This window comes from Balaenoptera ricei, chromosome 2 (genome assembly GCF_028023285.1).
Source record: "Balaenoptera ricei isolate mBalRic1 chromosome 2, mBalRic1.hap2, whole genome shotgun sequence".
Lineage (NCBI taxonomy): Eukaryota > Metazoa > Chordata > Mammalia > Artiodactyla > Balaenopteridae > Balaenoptera > Balaenoptera ricei.
Genome location: NC_082640.1, coordinates 421,119 through 445,951, shown reverse-complemented (window position 1 = coordinate 445,951; position 24,833 = coordinate 421,119). Strand labels below are relative to the sequence as shown.

At 42.5% G+C, this 24,833-nt stretch overlaps 1 long non-coding RNA gene across 2 annotated transcripts in view; it reads right to left on the bottom strand.

Moving 5' to 3' along the window:
* The window catches only part of LOC132356358 (uncharacterized), a 59,053-nt gene extending 34,465 nt beyond the window's left edge, over nucleotides 1-24,588 (bottom strand). For both annotated transcript variants that reach the window (XR_009499848.1, XR_009499847.1), the window contains exon 1: nucleotides 24,489-24,588. This is a non-coding gene — a long non-coding RNA (uncharacterized LOC132356358). The remainder of the gene's footprint in view (nucleotides 1-24,488) is intronic.
* Nucleotides 24,589-24,833: the final 245 nt, after the last annotated feature.

Sequence of the window (24,833 nt, the reverse complement as noted above, 5' to 3'; positions counted from 1 at the left end):
AGGGGAGTATTTCATGATGTAAAAATTATATAAAGTTCAAAATTTAGCATCCATAAAGTTTCTGTGGAACTTGGCCATGTTTATGTGTTGTCTCTTGCTAATTTGTGCTTATAATAGCAAAGTTGAGTCACTGCAATAGAGATAGTATGGCCTGTAGAGCCATTTTCACTTCACTTTTCTTTTTTTATATTTTTACCTTTACTGTGTGGTTCTTTACAGAAATAGTTTTCTGATCTGGTCTAGATTTAAGAAAAGGAGAAGGAAATGTTAAGAATGCAGATACTTAAATGTTAAAATCAAGAGTGTTGTGTCTTTTAGTGTTATGAATAGCACAAAAATTGGGAAAAATATTCTCCCAGTATTCAAAAATTATTGTCCAATTCAACAAATAAATCTCTCACATCTTTACCAAACAAGTAAAGATCTGGCATACTTCTATGTTGCTTCACTTTTTTCTTTATCAAGATAAACAAAATTATCAACTGACAGTCACGATGTGAGTGATTTCTTTGCTGAATCAGACAGTAATCATTATTCCTAGCCTGATTTTATTGACACTATTGCTGGAAATAGTATAAAAACAGAGAGTGGAGGACTGACGTCAGGGAGGATGGTAGAGTAGGAATCTCCAGAAATCCACTTCTCCACCCCCACGACAATTGTCCTGTCTGAATCTGTCTGATGTAACTATTTTGGAACTCTTGAGTCCATTCCAAAGCTTTCAGCTTCCAGGGGAGGCTTGGCCTGTAAACTGAGGTTAATTTCAGTCAATGTCAGCTCTCAGTAGGGTGATGGCTACCAAGGTCCCAGCCCCCAGCCCCATAGCAGGCAGCCATGCCAACATTCCGGAAGTAGCTCCTGGGAACCAGAGTAGCCAAGAAGGACCTTGTCCCTCAGTTATTGGGGGCCTGTGTTCTGATCTCTGATTGCTGTTTCTGATCATAAAGTTGCAGACCCAGAAGTGGGCCACCACCATTGCAAGACACATCCATTGACAGCAGCGTCTTCCAATGGATTTAAAGAAACAGAGCCTATTTCTCTCCCCTTCATTTTCTCCTTTTTCTCTTTTGGGAGCCTGACATTTAAGGATTAGGACATTTAAAAGCAACCACATGTGTGGGGCAATTTATAAAGTCACTACACATGCCCAAGGGAAAGCCACAGGCTCAGAAAAAAATCTGAGGAGGTCTTAAGTTTATGCCTTAGGCTATTTGCGGGCAGAGATACCCTATGAGAATGTTTTTAAGCAAACCCTGGGGAAGGAGGAGAATCTTATTTCCAGAGTTACCACATTATAAAATTCAAATGTTCAGTTTTAAATAAAAAATTACAAGACACTCAAGGAAACAGGAAAATATGGCCCATTCAAGGGAAAAAAAAATCAAAAGAAAATACCTATGAGGAAGATCAGATGGCCGACTTACCAGAAGAAGAAGACTTTAAAACACTGTCTTAAAGATTCTCAAAGAGCTATAAACTAAGATATAGACAAATTCAAGAAACTGATGTATGAACAAAATGTAAATATCAAAGACATAGAAAACAAAAAACAAAACAAGAAGGATTTTGGAGCTGAAAATTGCAATAACTGAAATGAAAAATTCACTAGAGATTCAAAAGGAGATTTGAACAGGCAATAGAAAGATAAGCGAATTTAAAGAAAAAACCCCAAAATATCAAGTCTGAGAAACACAAAGAAAAGAGACTGAAGAAAAGTGAACAGAGCCCAAGGGACCTGCAGGATGTATCAAGCAGACTGACACATGCACTGTGGGAGTCTCATAAGGAGAAGAGAGAGAGAGGGGCAGAGAGATTATTTGAAGAATTAATGGCCAAAAACTTCCTGAATGTGATGCAAGATATGAATCTACAAACCCAAGAAGCTCGAAGCTGGATGAATTGCAGGTATGATAAACTTAAAGAGACCCCCAGAGAGACACATTATAATCAAACTGTGAAAAGATGAAGAGATAATCTTGAAGATTCAAGAGAGAAGTGACTTGTCACATGCAAGGCATCCTCATTAAGATCATCAGCAGATATCTCATCAGAAACCTTGGAGGAGAGAAGGCAGTGGGATGATACATTCAAAGTGCTGAAAGAACTTTCAACTGAGAACTTTACATCCAGCAAAACTGTCCTTCAAAATATGAGGGAGAAATTAAGATATTCCTAGATAAATGAAAGCTGAAGGAATTTGTTACCACTAGACCTTCCTTACAAGAAATGCTAAAGGGAGTCCTTCATGTTGAAATGAAGAGGTGCTAGATAATATCTAGGAGTCACATGAAGAAATAAAGATCTCCAGTAAAGAGAAATATATGGGCAATTATAAAAGCTAGTTTTATTGTAATTTTTATTTATAACACCACTTTTTAATTTCTACATAATTCATTTAAAAATTATTAGGCTGTGTTTTGGGACTCACAATGTATAAAGATGTAATTTATGACATAAATAACTGAAAGGGGGTAGGGACAGAATTATATTGGAACAGAGTTTTTGTATGCTATTGAAGTTAACATCAAATTAGAGTGTGATAACTTTAGGGTGTTAAATGCAATGCTCATAGTGACCACAAAGAAAATATCTACAGAATATGTACTAAAGCAAGTGAGAAAGGAATTTGAACATTTTACTGCAAAAAAATTTAACTAAGCACAAAAGAAGACAGAAATGAAGGACATGAGAGACAAAAAGTTATAAGGCATACAGAAAACAAATGACAAAATGGCAGAAGTCTTTCCTATCAGTAATTACTTTATGTATAAATGGATTAATCTGTCTAATCAAAGGCAGAGATTCACAGAATGGTTTTTAAAAAATGATCCAGCTATATCCTATATCCTACGAAAGACTCACTTTAGATCCAAAGACACAAATAGGTTAAAAAGTGAAAGGATGAAAAAAGATATTCCATGAAAATAATAACTAAAAGAGAGCTGGGATGGCTATACCAAATCAGAAAAAAATAGAATTTAAATCAAAAAAAGGTTGCAAAAGATAAAGAAGGAAAAAAAAAAAAAAGATAAAGAAGGAAACTATATATTATAAGAGATGAAAAAGGAAACTATATATTAACAAGAAAAAGACATAAAAATTATAAACAAACATGCATACTAATTCATCCAACAACAACAGAATTAACATTCTTCTCAAGTGCCCATCGGATATTCTTCAAAATAGGCCATATGTTAGTCTACAAAACAAGTCTCAATAGATTTAAAAAGATAAATATTATACAAAGTTTCTTCTCCAACCATAATTAGATGAAATTAGAAATCACTAACAAAAGGAAAACTGGAAAATTCACAAATATGTGGAAATTAAATAACACACTCGAACAACTAATGAGCCAAAGATGAAATCACCAGGGAAATCAGAAAATATTTAGAAATGAATGAAAACAAAATCACAACATATCAAAACTTATTGGATATAGCAAAAGCAGGGCTAAGAGGGAAATATATAGCTGTAAAAACTAACATTTAAAAAGAAGATTCCAAATCAACAACCTGATTTTATACCTTAAGCAACTAGAAAAGAACAAACTAAACCCAAAGCCAATGGAAGGAAGGAAATAATCAAGGTTAGAACAGAGATAAAATAGATACTAGAAAAAAATAGAAAAAGTTAACAAAGCCAAATTTTTTTTCATTGAAAAGATCAACAAAATTGATATAACTTTAACTAGAGGACTAACTACACAAAGAGATTAGGCTAAAAATACTAAAATCAGAAATTAAAGTGAGGATAATACTACTGATTCTACAGAAATAAAAAGAATTATAAGAAAGTACTATGAACAATTGTATGCCAACAAATTGGACAACCTAGATGAAATGGACAAATTCTTAAAAACACAGAACCTAACAAGACTAATTCAGGACAAATGGAGTATCTGCATAGACCTATAACATATAAGTATGGAAATAGAATCAGTAATCAAAACTTCCCAACATAGAAAAGCCCTGAACCAGATGCTTCACTAATGAATTTTACCAAACATTAAAAAAAAAAAAAAGAACAACAATCCTTCTCAAATGCTTCCCAAACACTGAAGAGGCAGAAACACTTCCTAACTCATTCTATGAGGCCAGCATTACTCTGATACCAAACACAGACAAAGACAGCATTACTCTGATACCAAACACAGACAAAGACACTACAGACAAAACAAAACAAAACAAAAAACTGCAGACCTATATCCCTGATGAGTACTAATGCAACAATCTTCAAAAATATACTAGCAAACCAAATCCAACAACATATTTAAAAAATTATACACCATGACTAAGTGGGATTTATTCCTGAGACATAAGGGTACTTAAACATACAAAAATATCACACTGGTCAGAATGGCCATCATCAAAAAATCTACAAACAGTAAATGCTGGAGAGGGTTTGGAGAAAAGGGAACCCTCCTACATGGTTGGTGGGAATCTAAATTGGTGCAGCCGCTATGGAAAACAGTATGGAGGTTCCTTAAAAAACTAAAAACAGAGCTACCATATGACCCAGCAATCCCACTCTGGGGCATATATCTGGAGAAAACCATAATTCGAAAGGATGCATGCACCCCAGTGTTCACAGCAGCACTATTTACAATAGCCAAGACATGGAAGCAACCTAAATGTCCATCAACAGAGGAATGGATAAAGAAGATGTGGTACATATATACAAATGGAATATTACTCAGCCATAAAAAGGAATGAAATAATGTCATTTGCAGTGACATGGGTGGGCCTAGAGATTATCACACAGAGTGAAGTAAGTCAGAAAGAGAAAGACAAATATCATATAATATCGCTTATATGTTGAATCTAGAAAAAATGGTACAGATGAACTTATTTGCAAAGCAGAAATAGAGTCACAGATGTATTAATAGAAAACAAACTTATGGTTACCAAGGGGTAAGGAGGCATGGGATGAATTGGGAGATTGGGATTGACATATATACACTACTATGTATGAAGTAGAGAGCTAGTGGGAACCTACTGTATAGCACAGGGAACTCTACTCAGTGATCTGTGGGGACATAAATGGGTCGGAAACCTAAAAAAGAGGGGATATATGTATACCTAGAGCTGATTCACTTTGCTGTACAGCAGACACTAACACAACATTGTAAAGCAACTATACTCTAATAAAAAAATTTTTTTAAAACATACAGAAATTAATCAGTGTGATACAACACGTTAACAGAATGGAGGAAAAAAATCCACATGATTATCTCCATTCATGCAGAAAAAAATTGGAAAAGTGCAACCCTTTAATGACAAAAACACTCAGCATACTAGGAATGGAAGGAAGTTACCTCAACACATCAGCTTTTCCTTGAAAGTAAATCAGAATCAAGTTTCTCTCACCTCCACTGCTACCAGGGTTTGCACCCTGGGTTTGCACCCTGGTGGAAACCTCCACCCTGTCTCATCTACAGAAGCTTCATAGCTGGTCTCCTTGCTTCTTCCCTTGTCTGTTCTCAAAATGGAACCAAAATGATCCTGTTAAAGTTTAAGTCACGTCGTGTCCCCTCTCTTCACAGATTCCTCCCGTGGCTTCCCATCTCACATGAGGAAAATGCTCGAGTCTTCATCATAAGCTACATGAGCCCCACAGCCTCTCCGAGGCACCTCGTGCTGCCCTCCCCTCACTCAGCACCCCCAGCCACTCTGGCAGTCACCTTCTTGCCTCTCGGCCACCCCTCGTGGTCCCCTCTACTGAAATTCTTCCTTCTTATGTCCTCCAGGTCTTTACTCAAGTATCTCCTCAGTGAGAGCTCCCTGGCCGCCCCGTCTAAAATGTCAGCCACCTCCATCCATCCTGACGTTTCCGACACTTATCCCTGCTTCAGTTCTAAGTCTTAGCATTCCCCACTGTCTCACTATCTAGTATGCATCCACTAGATTGTAAGCAACACGAAAGCAGGATTTGGGGCTCTGTTTTGCTTTATCTCTCTGTAGCGCTATATCCTCAGCACTTGAACAGTGCCTGGCACCTGGTGCTCAGTAACTATCTGTTGCATAAATGTAATACGTGGCAACTGCCCTTAAGTGGGTGCTTGTGTGTTTGGACCCAGCATGGAACATTTCCACTGTAGCCTGGGTTTTGTGATTCAAAGTAATATCATGCTGGCCAGGTGGTAGGGACCATTCAGCAGTCATTTTGAAAGGAATAATCATTTCCAAACTCTAACTTCCTTCAGAGGCTGCAAGTGAGGGCAAAGATGAGGTGATATTGGTAGTATTCAAGATTCCTATTTTTGAATATATTTTTACCTGTATTGGGATTAGAGGAATCAGCGATGGGCAGCCTGCAGCAGAGAGAAGGCCCGTGAGCAAGAAACAGGAGAGCCCTTATGTGAGGCAAAAAGATGGGGCAAGGCCCAGAGAGAAGTGAGAGCAAAGGGCCAGGAGTGATCCAAACTTTGACTTTTGTGGTGTAACCCAAATAGAACTGAAACCCACTTGGCTTGGCTTCAGCACATACATTTTGATTCAAAGAACCACACTCTGCTGAAAAATATAAATGAAATCAGTTCCAAATTTTACTTAGGGAAGAATTGCCAAGACGTAGAGAGAACTGCACTTCTAATGCACAGCCAGTCGTGTGGCGTCTGCCCTGTCCCGCCTACTCTCAGTACTCAGTCACCCAGAAGCCTCTGGTGGCCTCGCCTCGGCCCCCAGTCCTGCTCCTCTCCCTCCTCTCTGTGTCCACCCTCCCTTCCAGCTCCAGTTTTCTTTCTCATGAATAATCTTGTCCTTTCCAACGTACACCCCACGTCCTGGCTCGTCCAGTTGTGTGTCTGTCTCACCCATTGCCTCAATTCCACATGGTGCACTCTGAGCTGACAAAGCTAGATTCTCAAGACAGGCAGGAGGGGTTCTGGAAAGGCTGTGACCACAAAACATTAATAATTTTCTTCCCCGTCACAGTAGAACAAAGTCTCTCTTCCCTCCCTGGATTTCAAGTATCTTAAAATATCTGATTTCAAAAGAAGGGGGAGGAAGAGCCCTTGGAAAGACAGAAATACTAGTGAAAAGAGAAATCCCTCTTGTTGGGGGTTTCAGCCAAGTGAGCTAAAAAGCCAGGTTCTTCTTAACTGTCCATGCCACAAGATGTAAACGAATCTATTTACTCAGCAGAATATTTCCTTATTACATTTTGAGTAATTTCCCATTGAAAACAAACAGTGCATGTCAAGAAGCTCCAAAGTCCCTCAGGCCCTCGAGGCTGGAAGGGCCTCATCCCCGTCTCTTTCCTCTTCCTTCAAGGGAGAAAGGCAAGTTTATTTTTACTTTTGTCTTTCTACTTTGACTTACCAAACGCCACTACTCAATTGAGCTTTGAGAAAGACAGACAAAAGCAGCGACCATCTTACTTTAGAGTGACTACAGAACATTTGAGCTGAGAGGGGCTTCACTGGCAACTCATTTGATCATGTTTTCTTTGCTCAGGTAGCTGGGAGCAGTCACGGTTACCAACTTTGACACAGCGTGCCCAGCTTTCCCCAACTCTTCATTAATAAACCGCTGAAAAAGAAATAAAATCATTTTCCTTTCCTTTTTCTAATGATTACCAACACAATTCATGGGACAATCTACTCTTTCTCTACTGATGTAAAATGCCACTTTTGTCATCTGCGGAGGTCTCATATTTAATTCTACTCTGTTATACTGAACTGTCCTTTCTGGCAGCAGAGCCTCACTCTTTTAATTCCTGTAAATTTATGATTAATTTTAATAGCTTACATGATAAGTAAGGTATTGTCTTTTATATTTATTATTCCAGGTGAAATTGAGGATCATCTGACTGATTTTGTTAAAAACGATGAGGATTTATGTATTAAATTAGGGAGCATTTAACATCATTACAATTTGTTAAAAAATATTTCTCTTTTAAAATTTTGCTGTTTTCTACATATAGGTATAATCCAGATGTCACATGTCCTCTACACATTTTTTTTTTTTTTTCCTCTACACATTTTTAAACATTCAAATTGAATTGTCTTAAACCTTCCCCCAAATGGAGTGGAAAACCCAGAGTAGGTGGACCCTCGAGGACAGGTTGGGATATTGGTTAAAAGCTCTCCAGGGGATGTGCAAACTCTTCAGAACCAATAGCCTGGGCTCCTCTGCTGACTGGATGACTCAGTTGGGTCCTGCTGAAGGCCAGTTGCTTGGGCTTCGAGAACACAGGGATCTTGCAAGGAAGAGTGAGAGCAGTCTTTTCATTTGGGCTGGGCAGTTTCCTCAGAAAGGAATCAACTAATCTTCTGCTAGACGGTTCATGCTGGCTGTTAGTTTTCTGAGACCCAAGTGAAGGAAAGGGGCCAAGGTCTCACCACTGAGGACGTCAACTTTCATCTGATCCTCTGTTTTCAATATGGCACCTCACTCTCACTTCTCTGCGGTGTGGGGTATCCCCAAGTTTGGAACCTGTCAGATGGACCGTCTCCAAAGAGAAAACTTTCAGACTTCTACTGAAAATGGGGAGAAGCAGTGACGTGACAGTGTGAGGTCAGGGAAAGGATCCAGAAGTCTAAGTGCTCAACATAAGGACTTTTAACCAGTCTTCCTGATCTCAGCCACTTGCTATACTCTTGTCTTCCTGAACGTTTCTGGAGCCATGTGTGGAAACTCTCTCACTTCCTGTTGGTTTCTCTGCCCTATAGGCTTAGATTTCAACTTTCTCTCTACTTTGTTACGTCAGTCACCATTTTCCTGCTTCCAAAATGTTGATATATATATTGTTTGCTATTGTTTTCTATCCTTTACCTCTTGTCCTTGTGGATTTAAACCTTTCAAATATTCTACAGTCATTTCAGGGGGATTTCAGGAGAGAGTGGAACCCGTGCTTTCAATACACCATGTTTCCGTTATGTATTTTTTAAACTTTTCCTATCATTTATTTTGAGATGTGTCTTTTGAAAACAGCATATAGTTGCATTTTTAAACTCATTTTGAGTCTGTTATTCTTTCTTTTTTTTTTTTTTTGAGGTATGATTTACATAAACAGCTGAAGGCTGCTCACTGACGGCACTCCCAGCGGCTGGAGCAAAAAGTCCTTCCCTGAAGGGCGTCTGGGCAGTACCTCCTCGTGTCTGCCATATCCTCCTTGTCAGTAACTCCTAAGGAAAACATCATTCTCACTTCTATTACCGTAGATTAGTTGTGCTTAATTTTTAATTTCATTTAAATGGAGTCACAGGGCGTGTACTCTTTTCATTCTCGTTTATTTTGTTCAACAATATGTCTGTGAGATTCATCATCTTGCTACATGTAGCAAAAGTCATTCTTTTTCATTGCTATATAGCATTCCATTTAAAACCCATACTACAATTTCTTTATCGATTCTTTCATTAATGGAAGTTTGGGTTGTTTCCATTATGGCTATTATTAAAAACGTTACTATTAACATTCTTATACATGTCTAGTTCATGTCTTATATACATCCTATTATAGAGGACATAAAAACTAAATATTCTTGGTATGTATCCCAAGAGCAGAATTGTTGGATCATAGGATATACCCATGTTTACCTTTAATAGATATCGCTAAATAGTTTTCTTAAGTGGTATGTACTGTCAATTTGTTGATTTCATTTCCATTATATCTTTGCTTTCTATGTCATTGATTTCTGCTTCAGCTTTATTTTTCCTTCCATATACTTAGGATTTAATTTGCTTTTTATTTTGTAATTTCCTAAGATGGAGACTTCAATCATTGATTTCCAACCTTCCTTTTTCTAATATATTCATTTAAAACTATAAATTTCTCTTTGGTCAGAAACTGCATTCCACAAGTTTTGATATACCAAATTTTTATTATTATTGAGATCAGAATGTCTCATAACTATTACTGTGATTTCTTTTTTGATATATGTGTTATTGAAGTTGGAGGTTTTCTACTTATGTTTCTGTTATTGATTTCAAGTTTAATTCTACTGTGGTCAAAGAGCATTTCCTCTATGTTCTCAGTCCTTTGAAATTTTCTGACTTACTCTATGATCCAGCATATGGTCTATTTTGGTAAATGTTCCACATAAACTTGAAAAGAATGTGTTCTGCAGTTGTTGGGTGTGATGCTCTATACAGTATTTGTCAATTGGGTTCAGATCTTCCATGTTTTTATTAGTTTTTTTCTCTATGTATTACTATCAATTATGATCAGTTACTGAGAATGATGTATTAAAGTCTCCGAACTATAATTGTGGATTATCAATTTCTGCTTTTAGTTCTATCAACTTTTGCTTGATATCTTTTGTAACTATTAGGTGTATACAGGCTTTAAATTATTATGCCTTCTTGATGAATTGGCTCTTTTATCATGGATGTCCGTCTGTCCTTATTAACATTTCCTGCCTCAAATCCCATTGTTTGCTATTAATAGAACTACATCTATTCATGTAGTGTTAGTGAATTGTTAGTGTTTTGTATGGAAAACAAAACACTAGTGTTTGTATGGAATCTGGTTGTGGTTAGGGTTTGTATGGAATCTCTCTTTTGTCTTCCTATTTTTCCATCTTCCTGTGTCCTTATAAATAAAGTCTCTTGTAAACAGTCTTTTATTCAAAATGTGTCTCTTGTAAACAACACATAGTCAGTTTCTTTTTTAAAAACCAAATTGGAAAATGGGTTCAGCAAAAAAAATAGCTGGCAATTGCCAGATGACCTCAGAACTGGAATTCCAATTCATCTAGTTCTGCTTCCACAACTGTCCTTTGTCTTTGAATATATAATTTTGGAAATTTTCAGGATTTTTCTAGTTAATGTAGTGAGAACACTGGGGGGCTATGACCTATTCTATTCTGCCATAAACTGCAAGTCCTGAGTCTTTGTCGTTTAGTAGCAAGTTTAACTACTCACATAACTATTTTACTTGCTCTAACTTCTTATATCTTATTTAATGCTTAGTGGCTATTTCTCATTTTACTTTTTGATAGATTTATCTTTTTAACTCTAATACTGTAGACACTGTGTATACAGATATCACACGACTTCTTGATATTTGAAAACAGTACAAAACCATTGACCCTTGCTACCACATTCAATGAGAAATCTAACATCCTCGCCATGATTTGGGCAAATTTATAGGCACTTACATTTTCATGACAAATTTTGCTTCTGATTGTCTGTGTCTTCCACATTCGACATCTCTTGAGCACTTTCCTTGGCTGTGCAATACCCACAGCTTTGTCCGGGCCCAGATGTTTCTCTATTCCCTTTCGCTTTATTCCCCCCATCAACCTCTCCACCCCTCCAAACTTTATACTGAACTTTTAATTACTTCCAAACCTTCTGCAAAGCTTTTACTGAAGACTTGAGGTGATGAAGGGATGACCAAACTTCTTTGGTCATCCTGACATTATAGATTCCTTATGAACCACCTTCCCCCACAGGGGACTGTTCCCTCACCATATAAAGCTGACATTGGACATTTACTTTTGCGTAGGTAATATTTGCGCTCTCCACCCCTAGTCAAGCCTACACACATTTGTAGATCCCAAAACTCATTAACATGCTATGCTAGAAAAAGGACGTGCATTTTATGTATCTCATGCTCACCAGCACCCAAGTATTTGCCTGTGATTTTAAGTTTCAGCCTTTGCCCCAAATTGTCACTCTATGTTGAAAGGACCAACAGAAAGGCTTATTTCTCCCTTTGACATGACTTACACTATAATTTTTTTTTACCTCTCTCTATTCCTATGTTTGTTCTATAGGAGGTTGCCTTTCAATAATATTTGAGCCAAAATTCTTGGTCACATCAAGCAAAAAGAAATCACATCTACTCATTGCCCCTCCCTCGTGTAAAATAAGACACTTAATAGCCTTTTACGTCATATGCCCCAGCTCCAAACTGCTGTTGAAATAATCTAAGCTTTTTGATCCAAATTACTAATTTTTTACATTATATATATTACCTTTCAAGTAACTTTTATTAATCCGCCGAGGAGTTGCAGTCTAAAAATATTAGGATAAACTCTCCCTCCATTCACCGCTCTTTTCTAACTGTCATACTTGCTTTTGCAGAAACCACGTAAACACTGATGCAGATTTCTCTTTTATATATTTATTTGGTTATTTCAATGGGAATTTGGAAGGGAGGGAAAATTATCAATACCTGCATGCTTAAATGCAGGGGAGGTTATCTGCATCTTGAACTAGAAATCCATTTGTTTACTTTTACTGAAGCAAGGCCTCCTACTAAAATTCATTCCTTAGATGATATCATGTCCAATTTTTAAAGTTATATTCACGCTCCCTTCCCTAATCCTAACTAATCCTCCAACTTTCTCCTTCCACAATGACCCTTCCCTTACACTTTTAGGCCACCATCCTGATACTTGCCTAGTAAGAGTTTATTCAAAGAATACAAATTAATTTTCATATTCACCCCAGTCTGTTTTTATTTTAAAATGCCTACTGCATTTTTACTGCATAACACAGACGTTATTTCTAAAATTCTGTTTAAAATTGATTTTTTTTGGTAAATTAAATGCACTAGCAGAGCTGTTATTTAAAGAAAGATTTCAGTGAATCATTTTGCAAACTAAAGAATTTTTATGCAATGTGAATAAACTCCTATCCCAACTCATTTCCACTCCTCTTCCCACTAACAACAATAACAACAAAAAAATCTGTTTTGTAAATTTGGAATTCTGAATAGTAAATAGGGTTTACCATATTTCATTTAAAAACCAAATATAAACATTTACAGACTGCGCACTAAGGCTCTCTTATATCTGTATAAATAATTATGCATTCTCTTTATTTGAGAACTTGCTATTTAACTGCTTTCACTTTCTCTTTTTTCTTCTCCCCCCACCCACACTGTGCAGATGCTTAATGGGAACTGAGAGACAAGAAAGATTAGAGAGAAATAATGTTTTTCTTTGTAAACGTTAAACACCTCTTAATTTTTCTTCCTGGGCTCAAAGCTCCTTCAGCTTTCTTCTGTCATTATTATTGGCCTTCAGAGATAAAACAAATGTGCTAAATAGCATGGACCCACTGGCGGATTTTTGTGTTTGCTGCTTTCTCAGGCAATGAAGCCAGCAGCCTAGGATAATCAATTCATTTGCTCGAGTTTAACTTTTTGGCAAAAACCACCACTCCAACATGAATGTCCATTCCCATTTCAGGAATTTCTTTGCATGGGACCTTTCCCAGCACTGCACTCTTGATGAGTTAGTAATGATGACTGTAATGGGGATGAAGTTTCCAAAAATGAGAAAACCTTGCAGGGAAAGATAAGCTTTTGCAGTTGTCCAAGAAACACAATAAAGTGCTGTTACCGAGTGGCGGTGCTCACTAACGGACCTGCTTCTGATGATTAAGGGAGAGAGCTTAGTGGGCTTCATGCTGAAGTAATTAGCAGAATTTTTGATTATATTCTGACAAGTTCAATACAGAGTTGTTTGGTTAGTTTCTACAGTCGCAACACACATGGAAAACACATGTGGCATGGACTGGAGTTCCTGCTACTTTAGAGGTATTGATAAAATATTTTTTAAAATGTAATTCACAAGCCTGTAACATTCCTCAACCTTACGGGATGTGAACCTACCTCCCAGTCAAAGGGCAAAGTCTTTGCCAAGCACCCCAGTGCTACCCAGCTGTATGTACCACCCCAAAGCAGCACCACCCTGCCCCGGCCCTGACCTTGGCCTCAACCCAGGCCACTGCTGGGACCTGGCGCAGCATAGGAAAGCTTTGCATTCCAGAGACGGAAAACACCAAGCTGGGCCTGCTCTCATTCTCTTCCGTTCCAGCTCTTCCAAGGCTTCTGTGCTCCTGGAACCCGAGGACCAGGCTGCCAGCAGAATCCAGTGTTAAATCTCAGAAGGCAATATATAAATGACCAATGAACACAGAGTAAACACAAACACCAAGTCCTTGTGATTCCTCTTCTGAATTCATCTGTCATCACAATCAATCTCTTAACCCTGGCCACCATCACCTCTACCTTGGATGAAGGCAATAATCTCCTAAAATATCATTCTTTTCTCCAAAACATTCTTCTACTGCGGCCAAAGTCATATTTCTACAATGCAAATGTGATTGTGTTTCTTCCCTCCTCAAAGGCCTTCACCGCCTCCTTGGGCCTTCAAGATTGAATTCAAATTCTTTGGCATGTTTTGAATGAGGTGACTATATTATTTTGGGGTCCAAACCAATCACTCCTGAGAGTGAAGGAGGGGAGAGGGTGGCTGTTATGCTGGGATAGCAGGTGTAAGTGGAGACTACCCCAGGGCACATGGGGACATCTGGTCACCCAGAGCACCAGGGATCTTCATGAGCTGATCCCAGCTAATCTCTCCTCCCTCACTCCACTCCTTTCCTATTTTTGCACATGCTGTTCTCAGTGCGTTGAATTCTGTTCTCCTTACCACCTACCCCTTCACCTGGTGGTCCTCCAGGACCCTGCTGAGGCTCTTCTTCTTCTAGGAAGCCTTCCTCAAACTTTGAAGACCAAGTGCTCCCTTTTGGGTACTTCTCTTCCCCTGTGCTAACTACAGCCTTAGCAGAGACCACAGCCTATTGTCTCCTTGTCTTCCTCCCCCTGTAGATTGCTAAGCTCCTTGAGAGCAGAGATCCTGGTATTGGTTGGCTCTCAACACGTATGGACTGAGTGTTTGTGTCCTCCCAAAATTCCTATGCTGAAATCCTAATTCCCAAGTAGACGGTATTAGGAGGTGGGGCCTTTGGGAAGTGATTAGGCTGTGAGAGTGGATCCCTCATGAATGCGATTAGTGCCCACATAATAGGGGCCTCTTTCACTCCTTCCGTCATGTGAGGAAAGAGAGAAGACCAAGAATCAAGGTCCTCACCAGACACCAAACCTGCTGGTGCCTTGATGGTGGACTTCCAGCCTCCAGAACCGTGAGAAACGAGTTTCTGTTGTTTACAAGACACCTAGTCTTTGACATTCTGTTACAGCAGGCTAAGACACCATATAAAATGAGTAAAGGTATAAACTGCAAGGGCCGCTCGAGTTGAGGGGCTAGCAGTCTGGAGAGATTTGGGGCCATGGTGTTCGCGCTGTACTCCGGGTGGCGCTGGGAGCCCGAGGAAGGCTCTGGGTGCACACCACGTCCCTGGCTTCAACTCACTCTGCCCTGAAGTTCTGGCACAAAATAAACCATTATCGTCTTTAGGGACTGACAAGAAAATTGTAATTTAGAATATAATGATAAGAGGAAGAGAGCAGTGCCTGGCAGGGAGCTGAGTGAGGCTTCTGGGTGCTGATCACACAGACGTGTTCAGCATGAGAAAGTGCACTGACCTGAGGGACACGCTTCCCTGCACGCACGTTAGAAGAAGTTCTCAAGCAGGAATGAATACTTTCTAAATCCCGTCTCCAAACGGGATCCCTCGGGAATCTTAGCACGTCGACTCTAGCAAGTCCCGCCTCCATGCTGCCCCCTAGCCACGGCACGGCTCTGGAAAGCCTTCCGTGGGCTTAAAGGGATCCGACCACCGCCGCAGCGTTAGGGCTCGGCGACCGAGCGCCACAGCCCAGCAAATCGAAAAGGGACCGCTTGCTAATTGCCTGGGTGCACGGTCAACGTGTCTAAGGTACGCTTTCATTTTTGTTCATGGCGCACGTGTTTCCAATGAACATTCCAAATGTGTGTTCGAGCCCTCCGCCCTCTGGGGGACGCTCACAAACAGCCTCCAGTACACCCTGCGTGTGCGTGCTCACATTCCATTTGAAACACACACGGCCCAGACATGCATATTTATGGCTGCGCCTCTGTCTTCAGCCTCCCCGCCCCCCTCCTCTCCCAGTCCCCTGCCCCCGATTTCCATTTTTGCTTTCCTGGAAGCAGACTTGTCCAGGAACGCCTGGGATTTTCACTGGCCCGTCCCCGTGGTCCTAAAATGAGCCGGGCTGCCGACATCCAGTGGCTGCCTGGCGTCATCACAGACGTATATTCTGCCTGGTTATGCTGGACCGTGTCCCTCCTAAAGGGAGCCCTGCCCAGAGCTGCCCAAGTGAGCGCAGCCAGAGGGAAGGGTCACGGCTGCTGCCCCGGGGCGCGCAGAGGCCCTGCGGCGCCTGGACCGCTCCGCGTGGGCTCCGAGGGGCGAGGCAAGGGCCCGACCACCCAGGGCAGCCGAGCAGCCTCACGCCCTGCGAGCCCGTCCCCGCCCCTTCCTCCACCGCAGAGGCCGAACCGGCACTCGTTTCCTGACAGAAAGCTCAACTTGAACTGTGAAACAGAAGCCATTTTAAAAGAAACCGACTCCACGTTTTATTATTTTTCCAGAGAAAACAGGTTCCGCCTTGGCCGGTCCGCCCCTCCCCCCCGCCGTTCGGGGGCGCGTGGGCCACGAGGGGCTTTATTTCAGAGGAAATCCTTCCCTTTGAATCCGAGACTGAGGGAGGGAGAGAGAGACTGTAAGAAGGAAAAAAGGTTGGTTTTAATATGTGAAGCTGGTGCCCCTGGGGGAAACTTTAATTCTTGTCAAATGTTTCGGGAGAACGCAAAAGGGAAACTTGCCACGTTTGCAGATGCCTTTCACGGCTCTCCAGCTCCGAGTCTCTGTGCAAAGCCTCTCACTCGCATCCAAGGAGATGCTAGAGGGAAGCAGCCTCCCACCCCCACCCCGGGATGGCCTGGGAAAGGGAAATGAAGGGACGCCCAGCAAGGGACAAAGCGGCTGTGCAGCCGCAGTCAGCACCACGTGCCTGGGGGGGGTCTCAGCGGGAGGCGACCAAGGCAGGAGCAAGGCGGGGAGCGGGGCTGAGGGGCGCTCAGGGGCGAAGCAGCCCCTTCCCAAGATGGACAAGGCTGGGAAAACGCTTCTCATCCACCTGCCCTTCTTCACAGACTCTGCAGGTCTAGGGGGTCTGCGTGTCAGGAGACCCTGAAGCGCCAGAAAAGGGTGTTAGAAGACGGGGCCCTCCACTGATCCCGCGGGGCCACGTAAGTGGAGCCGTGGTTAGAGTCGTCAAAAACCCATTTCCCAGCCCTAGTTTCTGAAATCCAACGCCCTTAGGACAAAACAGTCCGGAATTCTAACTCTAACTGGTTACTTCGGGGGCACTTCTGGGCATAGCTGGGGTTGTGAAGAGGAAGCGGAGACGGTGGGGAGAGCTGGCAACTCCAGAGATGAGATGGACACCCGGCAGACGTTTCTCGTGTGAAAGTAAATCACCCTGCAGGGTGGTCAGTATGCTGCAGATAAACAGAGGCTGTGACAGCCCCCGAGTTTAAACTGAGATGGACCGTGAAATGAGATCTTATTAGATCCCCTGCCCAAGACACGCATGGAGCCCTCAGCCTCGGGGGAGCTCAGAAGGGTTTGGGGGCACAGGACTCTGGGCATGGTCCCCAGGGACGGCTGGCTTCTCTTGGGCTCTTAGGTCCATTCAGGTGATCTCTATCACCTCCCACATCATTGCCCCGACCTCTGGAGCGAGGTAAGATCTTGGTTCTCCCATAACCTCCTTCTCACACTGTCATTTTTCTGTGTTTAAAACCCATCTTCCTAGTTGGGCTGGTGACTTCCCAGGGGCAGAGCTCTGCTGTGTTGCTCACCTCTGAATCCCCAGTGCCTACCTCAGGCTGGCACACGGCAGAAACTTAACAGCTCTTTGCTGAGTGAATGAATGAATGAATGAATGAACCCTCCCGCTTGCTGCTAGTGAAGGAGAGTGTTGGGAAGGGAGATGCGAAAAAAGAAGAGGTGGAGGTTTTTAAACCCCTAACTGGCCTAACTTGGTTTAGCGCAGTTTAGGAAAGAGCTTTGAAGGCATAAATCCCTTGGGGCCGTTCCCAATACTGCCTAAAAGAAGCATGGCCTGGGGACCCGTGGAGGTTCCCACTGCGTAACAGGAGCGCCTGTCTGCCATGCTGGGGGCAGGGTTTGGGGAGCTGGCTGCACAACGAGAGTTGCCAGACACACAAACAAGCAGATTGTGAGGAGAAGGCCAGCTTTACAGAATAAGCAGCAGCTCCCAGGGGATGTGATGCCGCCAGTCCCTGGTGTGAGCACACATTCCCCGGCCCCACTCTTTTGGGTTGAGGCACAGAAGGCTGCCATTAAAATACAGGTGTTATCTTGGAGGACACGCTAACAGGAATTTAGGAAACGAGTTAGGTAAGTTCTTTCATGGTCCATGAAAAGCATCTTGGTACTTGGAACAAGGAAGGAAATGGATCCAAAAGGGAAACCAAGAGGAATGCCAGCAGCAAAGGCAGCAAAGCAAATAGGTGCATGAGAACGTTATTTAGAAAAGAAAGCTTCTACCCACATGGCCAACACAGGTTCCTATTCTAGATTTAGTTCCAGTTTTTACAGCATCTCCAGGCTGATAGGTGCAGAAACTGTAGTGGACATGCTATGCAATGATTTCAGCAAAACATGTTGCAAAACATCCAACAATATTTTTATACAAACTGTGGTGAAGTACGCGCTAGATGATAATAAGTTTAGCTGGATTTGAAATGGATAAATTACTGAATCTGAAGAGTGATTAACAGCCTGATAACATCTAGAGAGTTGTTTCTAGACTTTAACTTTTTAATCAGTCATTTTTATGGGGAGAATATCAATGTTCCAAGTGAAAAACATCAAGAGAGAGCTGGTATTATAGATGACAGACTCAAGATTCAAAATGCCATCAACAATCTCAAATATTGGCTAAAACTGATGGAATGAACCTTAACACAGAAGGAAGATGATAATGTGTTATATTTAATTTCCACAATAAATCACAGAAAAACAGGATGGAGGAGAGTCAGGTTGACATGAGCTCATAAGAAAAAAATCAGAGGACTAAGAATAACTAGAATGTAAGTGGAGGGGAAAGAGGAAAAGAAAAACAAGAGAAATGACTGAAGAAATAGGATGTGCTCCCTGGAAAAGAAAGTTTGGGGACATGTGAGTGTTCTCTTCAAATATGTAAAGGACAGTCTATCAAGAAGAGGAGGGGGTTGCAGAAAGAAATCAGGGTGACAGACGTGTTCAACAAGAGAACGGAGAACCTCCGAGGAACTGGTGAGGCTGCCTTGTGAAGCAGTGAGCTAAGCTCCCTGTGCTGCAAGACCAGACCAGATCCAACGCTTCTGCTGACAGACATCTTGCAGCCAGAGATCTTGCAGTGGATGGTAAATCAAACTGGATGATTCCTCGGGTCTCCTCTCTTGCATAGCCTCTGATTCTAGGATCACTGAGGAAGCCTTTATTTACAGCACTGAATTATACACAAGTACCAAGCATTACAACAGACTCTCTTGATAAGAATGCACATCCTAGGAAATAGGGAATAGAGAACAAAGCACTAAAACAAAGCCCAAGTGGACAGGAGGTTTTGTGCATGTAGTTTGGGGGTGGGTGTTCCAACCTGTGGACAAGGATGGGTATGAAATAAAAGACAGCAAAGGTGGAAGTTCCATAGCCCACAGTGGGAACTGTTCAGTGGAAAGGTGGTCGAGCATCTTAAAAGTTCCTCTCAGACTTTTGATTGTGGGTCACTTTTTTTTTTTATCCCTTTCCCTGCCTCTTGGCGAGGACACATATCGTTAGGTCACTGAGTTTTCCTTGTGAATCACTCATAGAACAAGCAGTCGCTCTGCCATGTCATAAAATATTTTTCCACTTAAGGACAAAAAAGAATTTGTTGTGAACACAGAGAACCCTGACATGCTGTCCTCTCGCCAGCAGTCCCAGAAATTGTCTGCAAGAAGAGTCTGAGGAGGGAGGAGAGAAAAGGCTGTCTCCAGACTCTTTAACGCACAGGGCTCCCCCAGGCAGGTCTTATTCAATCCGTCTGGCTGGTCTCATGAAACATTCTATTTTGTACCTTCTGGGCTGTTGACGATGCAGAGTGGAGATTTATAACAACAGTTGTTCAATCCAGCCCAACTGGTTTGGCACAGGGAGGAGCTATGTTTTTCAGAACAGCTTTTCGACATTCCTACATGAGTTGAAATGCATGAAAATTTCAGTTTTGAAACAACCAGATGTTTTTGTCAGGAAAGAAATAGATGACCTCAAGGAGGCCGGCAGGATAAACTCAGGGCTCGCGAAGAAAATGGTACCGCGGGGAGCTCATGTCTTTCTCATAGCTCTTACCAGCCACTCACCATGATTACCTACTTGTGCCAAAGCCAGACCCCACTCAGCATTTTCCTTCCCACCGGGGCTGCAGTGCTAGGAGTCAAAGACACAGCCCGCCACGTTCCACCGCAGACACTGAGAGTGGGTGGGTACACGGCTGGGAGCACACCTCTCAAGGCGGAACTAGCCCACGTGAAGCAGATACACAGTGAGCTGCAGAAGGTAGTAGAAACGGCACCAAGCTTAAAAGTGGGGCTCTGGGTTCTCAGCCACTGATTTGGTTATTTCCTGGAGCTCCAGCCTCATCTTCTGTCAAACGAGGGTCTGGGAACAGATGAGCCCTAGAGCCTTTTGCAGCCCCCTTGATTCAGTAAATCTCCGATTCCTCTCTTCCTTACAAACAGATGATACATTGAGATTGACTGTGAGGAAATAACTTCTCTATTACCAGTTATCAGCTAAAAGATAGAAAGGGTTTTATCTCAATAAAGGTGGCATTTCCTAATTTGAAAAGCAAGTCACTTCAGTACATTCATGAATGACACCTATATTATAGTGACCACAGTCACAGACTTTTCAAAATTGTCTGGATTTCAAATATTCTGACCTGCTGTCTTACCATGAGTTCCGATTTTCAGTTAAGAAACCATGGTCAGGGTCTTATAAATACTGGTGGGGAAATGGAGAAAGGAAGAAAGGCACAGAGTTCATATTTCATATGACTCTTTTTATCCCGCGTGTGGGGTTTTCTTGTTACTTCTTCACATCCCTTCTGGTAAGTCCTTTTTTGGGTTCTCGAGCAAGAGAAGCCCAGGGGTGACACCCCTCCCCCTCCCTGGTCTCCAGGAGTTCTGAGTCCTCCTCAGTGTGTCTAAGACATTGAGCTACACCACGTGTCTGTCTGCTGCTACAGTCAAGAGCCAAGCCCTCTGGGCACCCTAACTGGTGCTCCCTGGTGGTCTGGCACCTGCTACTATTCCCACTCTTGTTACCTCTCTTCTCTGTTTTCACAAAACCCTGCTTGGTCACGGGGAGGCCTCGACCTGGCCAGAGAGCTTTGAGGGTTCCTGTCTTCCTCTGTGCTCACCACACACTCAACCCCAGTGCTGTTCTCTGCCCGACGAGCCCCAGCTCCCCAGGCAGCTCCCCTGCTTCCCGAGTGCTACCAGCACCTGGGTGACTTTGTCTAGCACTGCTCTTGTCAAGCTGCCCCCTCTCCTACAGCCGTGCCAGCGTGCCTCTCTCTTCTTCGGAGAGAGCCAGGAGAAACGATTAAAAACGTGTTCAAAATTACACATCCCCACTCTCCTTGACAGAGAAGCTTTGCAAACCTTGTTACGAGAGCTGGAGAAAATTCCACGGGACATTTCTGGGTTTATGGTTATTATTTTGCATGTGTTGCTGAGCTCACAGAGTGTGACCTTGGACATCCATGATCCAAGGGAAGATGGTCGCCTACGTCCAGAGGCTCTCCTACCAGCGCAGCACAGATGGCTACCATTTTGGCTACTCACCCCCATTCTCTCTACTTGCAGACTTCTTGAAAGAGAGGAGAGCCAAGGAGACAAAGATAAAGCGGAAAGGAATACATGTGGGCGGGTTTGGGAATGAGTCCTCTCACTTCCCTCTTCTTTGTCCCCCTCCCTCCTTGCTTTTCAGATGGCGGATGGACTGATTAGGATTATTATTAGGATTATATGATTATTTTGCAGTTTTTCTCTGACTCTGTGAAACTGAGCTCTACCAGAGCTGGACTTAGACTTGTAAATACTCTTTTAGAGAAGCCTTGCTAAGTGGAAGCAGCCTGTTCAGTTCACTTTTCTCCTCTGGTTACCACCGATGACCTCCAGACATCTCAGTTTTACATAATTCTCCAGCAAGTAAAGCCACCTCTCCATTGCCTCTGTTGGAAAGAATGTGATGCTTGACCTGCTCCCTGGCTGGTGTGTGAGCCTGACAACGTGCGAATCAGCCCAGCTCAGAAGAGGAACCACCGCATCAAAACTCCAGATACACACCTCATGGTTTTATATCTTCTCCAGAAGATTTGAGTGCCTGGTGAATGTATTGCTAAACAGACGCGTTAGAAGTGAAGCTCTCTACCACTTCATTGAAACCGATCTTTTGCTATAAAAACAATGGATTTCCATCAAGCAAAATGTGAAAAAACACCATCTGACCTCAGGCCATGTAAATAACTTCAACAAGCAAAAGCTAAACCATACTGAGCCCATCTGACAAGAAACATATATTGAGAAATCTAGCATGTGGGAGAACTTCAGCAGATTTCTGAAAATCCAGCAAAAATGGGAACTGAACAGCTCAGATACACCTGATTTCCAGTGTTTTATACATTCCGGAAGCAAAGAATGAAAGGCTTATGGAATGCAATGAAAATAACTTCACCTTGAACCAAGAGTTTAGAGAACCTGTGCCATCCCTTTTCTCCTACCATCCTGCTTCCTCAGTTCTTGAATTGAGATACCACTGTTAACAAGCCGGCCATCCCCTAAAAGATGAACACCACAGTTTTCTTTTCATTCATTCCCTGAAGAAACTGGAGGAGAAAAAATATAGTCTTATCCTATTGGATAAAAATATCTCTTGATAAAATAAATGCTGAATTCTTAACAGGACATTGTACAACCAACACCAAAAGTATTCTTTATTCTGCAAAACTTTAAGCACAATTTCAGGTCAAAGAGTTAAGAAACAATTTCCAAAAAACAATTCGGAAACTACATCCATCTGTCTAAAAAGACCTCGTTTCCAAAACCCTGTTGTAAGCTTTTTGTTTCCCTGAAAATGTTTTTCTTCCCATCTCAACTTTTACCTAAAGCAAGGACCAAGATTTACTTACAGGAATAGCTCAGAAAATTTTTTTATCCCACAATCCTTTTTCTTCTTGATTTCTAAGCACTGCTACCCACAAAGCAGGATCTTTCTGTCTGTGATAATTACTGCGTGCAAAGATCTGATCCTTTTATGTGAAAATGTGTGTTTTTCAGATTAACATCAACTTTACATTCAATCAATTGTTCAAAGTTCGCAGGCTTTAAACAGTCATCTTCATCCTTTCATTGCTGCCATGGAGACGTAAGCACCTAGCATGCAACCCCATGTCTCCTAAAAGGGACATTTGCTCTTTGTATTTAAGAGGTACGTGGGGCACTGGGTGTCCTGAGAGTTTGGAACCATCTGGTACATGGCACAGAGCACATTCCAGATGCTGGACCCTAGCACGCTGTCCTCCGTCCAACTGGAGGATGGCAGTTGGCTAATGAGGAACTCATGTATCAGTCTAGCAGCTGGAACTTGAACTCTTGGTCCAGAGAAGTAGTGTTTTCTAACTGGCCGTAACTGAAGTCTCTCTATGATTCAGGGCAGTAAGTCCTTTTCTTGAAACGTACAAGTAATCAAGGCATGGAGGTGTTAAGAACAAGACAGCAGCCCCAAATGGAGCCACTTATGCTAAACCCCACATCACCCCACTGAGACTTATTTACAGTGTTAGCCTGTCCCAGAAATGGAATGTGAAACCAGTCCAATCAGGATTCACCTGGTCAGCGCTAGGCCTGATCGACCCCTGCCATCCCCTAAAGGAAAGTGACCTTTCCACAACGAACCCACTTTTCTGCCTCCCTGTTTCCACTCCCTTCTCCTTTCATTTCACTTTGAATGTATTGATATTTGCAAAACAGAAACAGACTCACAGGCACAGAAAACACACTCGAGGTTACCAAAGGAGAAGGGAAGGGGGGAGGGACACATTAGCGGCATGGGGTTAAGAGACACAAACGACTATGTATAACTAGATGGGCAGCTAAGATACACTGTACAGCACAGGGAATTATACCCATTACCTTGTAATAACCTATTATGGACTATAATCTGCAAAAATACTGAATCACTGTGCTGTACACCGGAAACTAACACAATATTGTAAATCAACTATACTTCGATTAAAAAAAAAAGTCTTTCATTTCTACCCGCTAGATTGGATGCCTCCCGATTCACTGAATCAAGCCAGTAAGATCTTGAAAACTCACTCCGTTGAGTTCTGTTTTCCCAGAGAGGGCAGGGTTGGGTCACCTCAGGGCTTCATTCACTTTGAGGTTGAGACAGCTAAAAAGAAGAGCCACCGCACAGAAGCAGAGCCCTAAGAACGGGGTGAGGAACAACTGCTTTTCCCAGGTGAGAGCACGTAAAACCTCAAGCAGCTCTTAAACCTCTAGGCCGGACTTAGCTTTGTTTCAGTGCGCTCGGCTCTGGGAAAGGTAAGAGGAACTGACCGAGCTTCCGACGGCTCCTGCCGCCACCATTTTCAGAAGCTGATTTAAATAAAGCGGAAACTCGCAGAAGAAGTCTCCCTGGAAGTGCCCACAGAGTTTAAGGAGAAACAGAAACGTACCTGGCGGAGCCTGACTGGGTCTGACTTGTCTGCGGAACCCTCCTGAGAAGTGAGCGGCTCAGGCACGCAGTCTACCTGGGCTGACGACCTCGCGTGCGGGCGCGTGTGTGCGGGCGCGTGCGCGTGCGCGGGCGTGTGTGCGGACGCGTGCGCGGTGAGGGGCAGCCACGACGCCGCGCTGGGCTGACCGAGGAGGACCGGCTTCACTCCCGTGGCACGCGCATCGCCGTCTGACGAGTAGAAGCGACAAAGGCAGGTAGGAAAGGACACGTTTGAGGTGCCCGTGTTGGGAACGTGAACAACTGGCGGGCGGGGGGGATGTGAGCGGGGACAGCAAATGCGGGT